Source organism: Microcebus murinus, chromosome 2 (assembly GCF_040939455.1).
Source record: "Microcebus murinus isolate Inina chromosome 2, M.murinus_Inina_mat1.0, whole genome shotgun sequence".
Lineage (NCBI taxonomy): Eukaryota > Metazoa > Chordata > Mammalia > Primates > Cheirogaleidae > Microcebus > Microcebus murinus.
This window is the reverse complement of record NC_134105.1, coordinates 6,364,164-6,374,550: the sequence shown is the minus strand read 5'-3', so window position 1 is coordinate 6,374,550 and position 10,387 is coordinate 6,364,164.

The following is a 10,387-nucleotide window of genomic DNA, read 5'->3' as shown; positions in this document are numbered from 1 at the left end:
CGGGGCTGCGGGCCGGCACCCGGCCCGGCTCAGAACAGCAGCAAGAAGGCAGAGCTTCCCAAGTGAGCCCCGGGAAATCCTATAACAAGGCTCCCTCCATCTCCCTAATTTTCAGAGATGATGATTTATGGAGACATCGTCTTCCAGCCTAAATCTACTTCCTAGGACTTGAGCCACCATCGATGTAAAACTAATGAAAGGTTTATGAGTCACTGAGCTGCAGGTGCCATTGATAAAGCCTCTCCCGCCGCCGTCTCCGTCTACAGCGCTGCCGCGGGTCTTTGAAGCAGAGGGAGGACCTCAAAGGTGGATCGTTTTCATTCCTCCCTGAAGAGGAGAGACTGCCTGTGCCAACGCCGCCGCCGCCGACTCCCTCCCTGCGCTGTGCCCGCCCCTGCCAGCAGCACGGGCCACAGGCCACGCTCAGGGAGACAGGGACGGCGACAGGGACGGCACCCGGGCCGGCTGGAGTGCTTGGGGCTGGAAGACGCTTCCAGAAAAGACCGCATGAAAGAGTTCTGGAGAGGAATGATGGCGATGGCTGCGCAACAAGGTGGAGGTACTTAATCAGCCGCTAAACTGTATACTTAAAAATGGTTAAAATGGTACTTTTTAGGTTGTGTAAATATCGCCACGATTTAAAAAATAAAACATTTTTATAAATAAAATGAATCACAGTCCTTTGGTCTTTGTGCTCACCGCAGCCTGGGAAAAGCCCGTTTCCTGAACACCCTCAGAGGGCAAAGCCGCACTGAGGCCTCGTAACTGCCGCCTGGAGGGCCTTCTGCGAGTCTAACCCCTGGCTGTCTTGCTGTGCCCTGAGGAACTGCGGCTTCCTCGTGGAAGAGGAATCGAGCCTCACTTCACAGATACAAAGCATGTAAGGTTAGCCGCGTGGGCTCCTGAGACAGGTCACTGGGGTTTGACATCTAGCTCTGACACTTAAGAGCTATGTGGCTTCAGCAAGCTGCTCACCCTCTCTGTGCCTCAATTTCCCCATCGATAAAATGGGGGCAACTACCCTGGAGAGGGTAAGCCGATAAGGAGTCAGTACTTTTAGCGTGCTGTGTACCGAGCTACCACACAGCAAGTACCCCACAAAGGTGGGCGGTGTTTCCAGCTCCCCTGCTCCAATCACTGCGGAGAGGGTCTTCTCTGGAGATGGGTGGGGGGCACGGGGAAGGCAGAGGCGGGTCAAGGTGCGGGGTGGCTGGAGTTTGGAGCAGGTGGGCAGTGAGAGTCTGCCTTCCCAGACTGAAGTTGTCACATCCAGATTTCTACAAAAGGGTGCTAGGGACACCAATGTCACCACCTTAGGGACTGGCCACCCTGGTGGCAGACACAGCCACCCGAGGGATCCCTGGAAACCTGGCTATCGGCAGTGATTGTCTGGAGCGTGGGGAAGCTGGGAAGAGTAACAACCAATCTTTAGGACCGTATGAGACTTCAACGGCTGGTTCATAAAAAACCACGGTGGCTTCGGCCTTGTTCTCTCTTGCGTCACTCACTCTGGGGAGTGTCACCACGTGGGGAAGCACATGTGGGGAGGAACCGAGGCCTCCTGCCAACAGCCAGCACCCTGTGAGTGTGCCATCCCACAATCACACCCTCCAGCCCCAGCCAGTGGCACCCTGGTGACAGTGACCTCCTGAGAGAGCCTGAGCTCAGCTGCTCACACAGTCCTGACCCACAGAAGCCAGGAGAGATGGAGATGGGGATGGAGATGTTTACTGTTGTCTCCAGCTGCCAAGTTTGGGGGTCCCCCCCAACTAGAGCAGGTGGGAGGGAGATGGGTGGGCAGGGCTGGGTGCCTCACCCCGGAGTGTGGAGCTCACAGAGCACACCCATGTCTCTTCCCTGCACGGCCACCTGGATTTTGAATCCAGTGAAATGCACGCCTGTGTTTTGCCACTTCCCAGCACAGCCTGCCCTTCCCTCCTCCAAGCCTCCTCGCTGCTCTCTCTGCCTGGAATGCCTTTCCCACTCCTCCTCCTTTCCTTCTTCCTGAGATGAACTCCTTCTCAGCCTTCAAAACCCAGTTCCAATGTGCCCTCCTCTGTGAAGGCTTTCCCAGTCTCTCTTGGGCAGTTTTTTGTCACCTCCTTGGGCATCCTTGTGAAACTCCATCTATTCCTTAACGGACAGGTGGGGGGGGTGAGTTACCCTGGTTGGTCCTCTGAGCTCTGGAGTGTAGGACTTGGATTTCATTATCAACAGACTGAGCACTGGCGCCCAGAGGATGCTCGGGGTAAGGAGTTGCATGAAGGAATGAATGAATGAGCTAGCAACAAAGGCAGCCTTGGCAAGGACGAGAGGAACCACACGCAGCCTGCACAGCAGGAGGGGCAGGGGACGAGGGACAGTGGAAGGGGCACAGCTGCTTCTCGGCCTGCGCCTATGAGTTCCCAGCCTGTCACTGCAACTCCGTCAAGGCGCCCTTCTCTCCTGCCACCCAGAGCTTCCCGGGGTCGGGGACCACGCATCGCTGGGGAGGTCCTTGGGTCAGTGTGCTCCTGTCACACCCTTTTCCTGAACCCTGCCCTCCTGTGCCCACTGCTTCCACACCTGACAGCAGCCCCCCAGAGTCCCTTCCCTGCATCCCAAACCTGGAGGGCAGATGAGCAGCAACTGGGCAAATCTGATTTCTAAAACAGGTTTAAAGGTCTTTTCCCAGAGACCCTGAGCTCATTTCTCCTTCCTGTGTCTCCAAAGTGCCACGGCAGCAATTCGGATCTTGAGCGCCCCAGTAGAGCTGCAGCCAAGTTCTTTATAGCAGAGAATGAATTTGTTATGTGGGGATTCTTTGGCCTAAAGGATGGCTTAATGTCCTGACGTCCCGCCACGCCCCAGGCTGGCCAGGGCTCAGAGGCAGGACAGCTGCCGTGCTTGCCTGTTTTCCGAGAGGATGGCTGAGGGGGGCTGAAGGCCCCTAAAGTCAGGGAGAGACACCTGCACACTCTGATCCTACTACTGGTTTATGCAAAGTGCTCTGCAGGCACAGAGAAGTCAAGGCATTTGTCTGAGGTCCCAGGGCAGGAAATGGCAGGGCTGAGATTTTTGATTTGTTCCCAGGCCTATCTGACTTCAAAGGCCCCTGCTTTTGACCACTAGGTCACACTGCCTCGGCCTGGTGAGCCCCTGGCCCGGCTGCCCCAGGGCTAACACAAGACCCCACCTGCAGTCCACCCAGGAGCCTTATATGATTTCAGCAGGACTGCGCCAGACGCTGAAGGAAACGGCGGTCCGGGGCGGAGGTCCCTGGGTCCCCGGCGCCCACAGACTGCCCCAGCTCCCAGAAGCCGATCAGAGACTCGGCGATTTCCTGCTTGGCTGAATTCTGCTCCTGTTGGAGGCAGAGGGAGGGGCGGTTTCCCATCTCTGGTTGTGGGGCTTTATCTCTTGGAACTCTGCAGTGTGAGTGTGAAAACCTGCGAACCAAGGAGGAGAAAGAAAGATTAAAGAGGGAAGGATTAGAATCTACAGGCCTCCCCCCGTGCTCTGCTGAGCTGCTCCTGGAAGTGGCCCTGCGATCTCTCTATTAGACGACCCGGCAGCCGCCAGCTCCCGCGGTGAGAGGGTCTGGGCCCCAAACCCCAGCCTCAGCCGCCCAGAAAGCAGCGAGGAGGCTCGGAGGAGGGAAGGGCAGGCTGTGCTGAGGAGTGGCAAAACACAGGCGTGCATTTCACTGGATTCAAAATCCAGGTGGCCGTGCAGGGAGAGATATGGGTGTGCTCCGTGAGCTCCACACTCTGGGGCGAGGCACCCAGCCCTGCCCACCCATCTCCCTCCCCACCTGTCCTAGTTGGGGGAGACCCCCAAACTTGGCAGCTGGAGATAACAGTAAACATCTCCATCCCCATCTCCATCTCTCCTGGCTTCTGTGGGTCAGGACTGTGTGAGCAGCTGAGCTCAGGCTCTCTCAGGAGGTCACTGTCACCAGGGTGCCACCAGCTGGGGCTGGAGGGCATGGTTGTGGGATGGCACACTCTCAGGGTTCTGGCTGTTGACAGGAGGCCTCGGTTCCTCCCCACGTGTGCCTCCCCCACATGGTGACACTCCCCAGAGTGAGCGACGCAAGAGAGAACAAGGCCGAACCCACCGTGCTTTTTTATGAACCAGGCCCTGACATCTCACACGGTGATTTCTGGGACATTTTACTGGAGACTCAGGTCAGCCCCAGTCGGGATGAGAGAAAACCACATAAGAACGTGAGTATCAGCAGCCAGGGATTGCTGGGGCCCCCTCTGTGGCAGCCCCAGGCAGGACAGGCCCTGGTCTACGGTTTCGAGGAAGCAAACACTCTGACCCCAAAGCAGGGTCAGTTTCCACGGCGCTTTTCAAGGTAGCCTTCCAACGGTGACCCAGCGGGCGGGTGTGTTGTGGGACAGGACTGGTGCCGACCTTCCCTTGGGGAGGGGTCTGGGGTCAGGAGGACTGTCTGTCTCTCAAACCAGGGACTCTGCCAACACATTTGAGCCCTCCTTGGTCATTGCCCAGCAGCCCATGTGGCTTCCGCAGTGGTCATCTTCAAAGCAGGCCAAAGTGTGCCCTCTGGCAAGTCCCCGAGACACTGCCAGGTGGGTGGCTCACACTCAGCAGGGACCGGCCGTGCCAGCAAGGTCAGTGCAGGGGCCTGGGGCCTGCTCACAAGTTGGTATGGTAGTTGGGGACCCCGGCCAGTCTGTACAGGGTCCCCAACAGTTCAGCTCTGCCTGCCCTGCGGGCCCTGCAGGCCTGGCGTAATTGGAATGCCAGGCAGCACCTGCAGACAATTTTATCACATGCTGTATAATGTGTAAATACCATTAAGTTAGACAGATTTTCTCATTAATTCTCAGTCCCAGTGACAGACCAGGAATTAACACAATTGATTTTCCAGTCCCTACTCATTATCAATCATCTCCCAGAACTTAGTCACATTTCATCTGTTCCACCTGGCCCCCAGCATCTATTTGGAGGCTTCAACATACATTAAACTAATAAAGAGCAATGGGCGCTGCTGCATCAGCCCTGGAAACTGGTGGGGACGGGTGGAGAAACAAATTTGGGGAAGAAAGTTGCTTCCAGGTGGGAAGAGCAGACAGAGCACCTGATAGCACGGCCCTGCCCCCAGGATGCGGGCCCCTGGCCAGTGGGGACTCAGGCAGGGGTGTTGGTAACTGCGTCGGTTATGAATTGCCGAGTGACAAACCACCCCCAGACTTGGTGGCTTAGAACAAGTGTCTGCTCGCCATCCTGTGGGTGTCCGATTTGGGCTGAGCTGTCCTGGGCTCACTCGTGTGGCTGCTGTCGGCTGGTGGCTGGGCTGGCTGGAGGGGCTGAAGCCAGCCTAGCACACATGCCTGGTGGCTGCCAGATGGCCTAGGGGCCTCAGCTGGGGTGGCTCATCTCTACTTCGAATGACTTCTCACCCTTCAGAAGGCTGTACCCCTGGACCCGACTCCATGCGGCAGTCTCAGCTAGTTCCAAGTGGGCCAGAGCAGAAGCTGCAAGGCCCCCTGAGGCCTGGGCTGGGGAGTCACGAAGCATCACTTTCACCATCTCCTTTTGGTCAAAGTAAGTGGAAAGACCAATCCAGATCCAAGGGGCGGGGGAGGAGACTCCACCTCTTGATGAGATGACTGGGCCGAGGGCACATGGATGGCAAAGGGGCGTGCCGCAGGGGTGGGAGGCCTGCAGCAAACAGGACACCACAGTGACCTTTCTGGGATCAGGCTCTGGGCCCCCTTGCAATGGGCAGTTGCTTTTTGATCCTTCATACCAAGAAAAGCTGGCTTTTATTCTTCAAGACCTTTCTTTGGTACCCATCAAAACAGGAGAGAGAGGTGCATTCCAGTGGCCTGAACAGCAACCGCACCCAACGCTGAGCTAACGGACAAGTGGCAGAGGGAAGAGGGGGTCTGCATTGAATTCTTAATCCTGCCTCCCTCGGTGTGACTTCCTGGCCACTATTGCTTCTGGACCCTCCTACCCACAAAGTGGAGTAGTGTGTGCTCAGAAATTGCCAGTTAATTTTAATATTAGCAAGAGCATGAACACTTGGCAGAAGCAAATCTTTCACAGGTAGAAAACAATTGTGGATTATCTGCTGTTTTCCACTATCTGCCATCCCATCCTAACAGCTAGTTTATTTAATTTCCACGATATTATGGAAGTAATTACAATCTCTGCTTCACACAGGGCTTTGGGTAAACTTTCCGTTGAGATATATAACACGTATTGCAAAGAGTGCACAAATTACACGTGTGTCATTCCATGAATCTCCCCAAAGTGAATACACCTGTTTAATGAGTGCCCCCTCTGGGGCTCCCCCCAACAAAGGTGACTACCATCCTGACTTCTGACACTATAAATGAGTTCTGCAGGACTGTATATGATGTGCAAGGAACATGCTTTGAGGAGCCCATAGCCTGGGTCCCAGAGGAGGTCACTGCCTTCAGGGCTATTGGATCAGGAGTCCCTGCTTGGAGGAAAGGCCATGGCCTTCCAACTTCTCAGTGCTCCCCCTCCCTGTCCCAAGTCCTTGTGTGTCCTCCTCAGGGCAAAGCCCTTGGCTCCAGAGAGCACCTGTTTTACCACGCCCAATCCAAGAATCGGGAGCAGGGGTGGCAGGAGGGTGGAGGAGCAGGGGTGGCAGGAGAGTTGGCAGCAATGCAGTGAGGGTGGGGGCGGGGTGTGGGGGGGCTTTAGGAGACGCTGGACAGACCCTTGCTGAGTGCTTCCTGGGGCAGGAATGCCTGTGGGCCACACACCGGGCGCACAGGCTGGAGGCCCTCCCCCTCCCACCCTTCCATGCCAGCATTCAGCAAGCCCGTGCAGCCTCCTAGAATTAACACTAGATAATAATAATTGTCTTTATGGAAACCATTTAAGATGAATTCTAATGTGTTTTATTATGTGACTTGTTCAGAAGTTCTGCTACAGGAAGGTGAAATAGGTTTTGAATATTAAGCAGTAAGAGGTTACGAAGGGTATCTTTGCCTGGTGGGCACCTCCCAGTTAATTAGCTGTCTAATACTCGGCAGGTGAGGGGGATGGTGGCCCGGGGTCTTCCCCACCCCCACTCAATGACTAGGTTTTCTCTTCTTTCATCAGAGTCCCCTGGGTGGACTGGGGCACTGTCTGCTCCTGGGAAGCCCCTGCCAGGGGCCTGAGCTCACCCGCAGTCAGCACCCCATTCCCGCTGGGGCAGAGATGTGTGTGGGGCTGGCTTCAGCCCCTCCAGCCAGCCCGGCCACCGCCGACAGCAGCCACACCAGTGAGCCCAGCTCAAGTTGGCCACCCACAGGATCGTGAGCAAATACACACATGTGCTAAGCCACTAAGTCTGGGGGTGGTTTGTCACTCAGCAATTCACACAGTTACCGGCACCCTTGCCTGAGTCCCCACTGGCCAATGGCAGCATCCTGGGGGCAGGCCCGTGCCCTCAAATGCCCTGTCCAAGGGCCCCAAAGATGGACAGGATGCTTGGGCCAAATCTCCACCCCACTCTGCCCCTCACCCCCCTGAGATATGGGGGGCAGGACCTACGAGGACAGAGGTGGCCCCATCTCTGAGCTTTGCTGTTTTGAGGGTCAAGAGAGCGTACAGATGCACCCGCACTCCGGCGAGGGCCAGAAAGGCTGGGGTAGGGCTGTAGGAGTGTGGACTTACATGGCCAGTCTCAAAGCAGAGTTGGGTCCCTCTCAGAACGGCTCCCCCTAAATTCCTAATTCGCTCAGGTCATCCCTCCCAAGGCGGCCCGTGGGCTGGACATTTCTTATCTTTCTCCCATCACAATGTCCCCGTCTTGTGCAGCATTCATTGCAGGCCCCATCCTCTGCTCTCCACGGTGACAGGCGCTTCTTTTTCCTCCGTGAGAACCTCCTCAGTTATGCACTTGTATTTTGGCAAGGACCTTTGGGAAATATAGTGCCTGCATTCAAAGGACTGACGAATGGTGGAATTCAGGGCACCAAGGCAGGATGATGCAGAGCTATTGAGGTGCAGGAGAGCCTCCGAGCTCCCAGTAAATCATAGCTATGGCAACCTGGTGTAAGAGGATGTACTGTCCTTTCCATGACAAGCTTTCTACTGCAAACCCGCCTGCTGCTCTTAGGTGTAGGGTTCAGCCTTTAAGAATTTCCTTAGCAGGCCAGGCGAGGTGGCTCACGCCTGTAATCCTAGCATTCTGGGAGGCCGAAGCGGGAGGATTGCTCAAGGTCAGGAGTTCGAAACCATCCTGAGCAAGAGGGAGACCCTATCTCTACTAAAAAAATAAAAAGAAATTAATTGGCCAACTAAAAATATATAGAAAACAATTAGCCAGGCATGGTGGCACATGCCTGTAGTCCCAGCTACTTGAGAAGCTGAGGCAGGAGGATTGCTTGAGCCCAGGAGTCTGAGGTTGCTGTGAGCTAGGCTGACGCCACGGCACTCTAGCCCTGGCAACACAGTGAGACTCTGTCTCAAAAAAAAAAAAAATTTCCTTAGCAAATTGTTGAATGAATAAATGAATGAATGAAACTCAAACAAGAATGGAAGAGTTTGATCTCCTCAGTCCTTGACCTCATCCAATCTTCCAAACTAATCCAGCATTGGTGGTTCAGCGGTAGAATTCTCACTTGCCAATCTTCCAAACTCTGGGAGTCCAGGCAGAAGGCCAGAGGTCCCCAGTGTCCCTTCCCTGTAACATCAGCTTAGGTCTAGTTGAGGTGCAGATCTCAGAGAGAAGGTAGGCAACTCCTCCGAGAACCGGTCCCCCGCACCCACTGCCCTGGGCCAACAGGACAGTTTCGCTCAGTGCTGTCCCAGGAACACTCAGGGCAGGGGAAAAGGGGTCCCTCCCTGCACCAATTCTACCCCAAACCCCAAGTCCCATGGAAGTGCACGCTTTAGGAAAGAGCCTGAAATAGTCACACAATTCTCTCTCCGTTTCTTGTTCCCTCTCCTGCATTTAAGTGCCTATTAGGGACAAAGGGACAGGAACAGAGGACAATAACATCTGTTTTTCCAACAAGCCGGTGACGATGCAGATATGGGGGCGGAGTGCGCGTCAGCACTGGGGCCCAGATGCAGCCCTGCAGCTGCAGAAGCAACTGGCGCTGTCATTTCTCAGGGAGATTATGTCCCCGTCAGCGCTCCTTGCTGGCTGGTGTTTATCCTCACCTGGGGAGCCATTGCTGCTGCTCTCCAGATCAGCCTCTTGCTGGTGTTTTTAAATCTCTGGTGGGCTGGGCCCCAGGGCGAACCTGGAAGCCACAAGTCCTCCAACCTCACTCCTGCCTTCTCGAGGCTGGGACCAAGGACAGGACACCAGCCCATTCCATAGAGCACAGGGGAAAGGCACTGGGCTGGGAGTCAAAGGACCTGGCTTTTCCCCGCAGCCCTGCCACCAGCGCTGGGACCTTGGGCAGCTGTAGTCTAGGGATACTGATAGATAAGAGCTTAACATGCTGCAGGAACCTCAGTTTCCTCATCTATAAAATGGGGGCTATCATAACTCGGTTGTGGAATTGCTCTGAGTCTAAGATGTGATGACACGCACATGTGATCCTAATTCAGGTCAGACGGCAGAAGGCCTGAGCGAGAGGCTGGTGAGATGGGGCCGCGAATTTTCTGTCGGCTGACTCCAGATCGCAGGCGTGGCCGAGAAGACTTCCTGCAGTCACACTGTGCACAGCAAACACAAAATTCCACCACCTTCTCAAACAGGGGGGCCCTGTGAGACCCTCCCTCCAAGGGGGCCCCTCAACCTGACCTCTTCCCCCACACCCAGGGGCCCCAGCGTGAGCAGGCCGTGCGTGGGGAGCTGCAGGGAGGGTGAGGGGAGGGCAGGGGAGGAGAGCCAGGAAAGAGAACTGGCGAGGAAGACAATGAAGAGAGAAGCAGCTGTGACTCTTTCAACATTATAAAGGAGATTTAAATTGAAAATGAGATTTTTGAAAAAACAACCCATCATGCATTTTCCTCCCCTTCAAAAGAAAGGAGAAGTGTTGAAAGTAAAAAAGATTTTTAACTGAATGAGCGCTGCATCAGAGTCAGAAGAGCGGTGACAATGATGCTCCCACTCCTCGGCTGTGTGGCCTTGAGTGAGTCACCGAACCACTCGGCCCCTGAAACAGGCCAGCTCTCTCCTGTCAAGGCCGTGGGGAGGCCGCGGTGAGACCTGCACGGAGAAGGGCTTGGTGAGCCCCATGCTGCTGCCTGGATCCAGGGGGTAGCGGCTCGCCCCACGGCTGTGGCTGGGTGGCCCGGACAGGCTGCTGCCACTCCCACCCCTGAGAGGGACAAGGGGCCCAGCGGAGGGCCCAGGGCCCAGATTCCACAGCGCTCCATCTGCACGGCCAACCTGGTTATCTGCACCCCTCACCATCCCCTCTCCGCTCCTTCTTGGAAAAGGCACGGC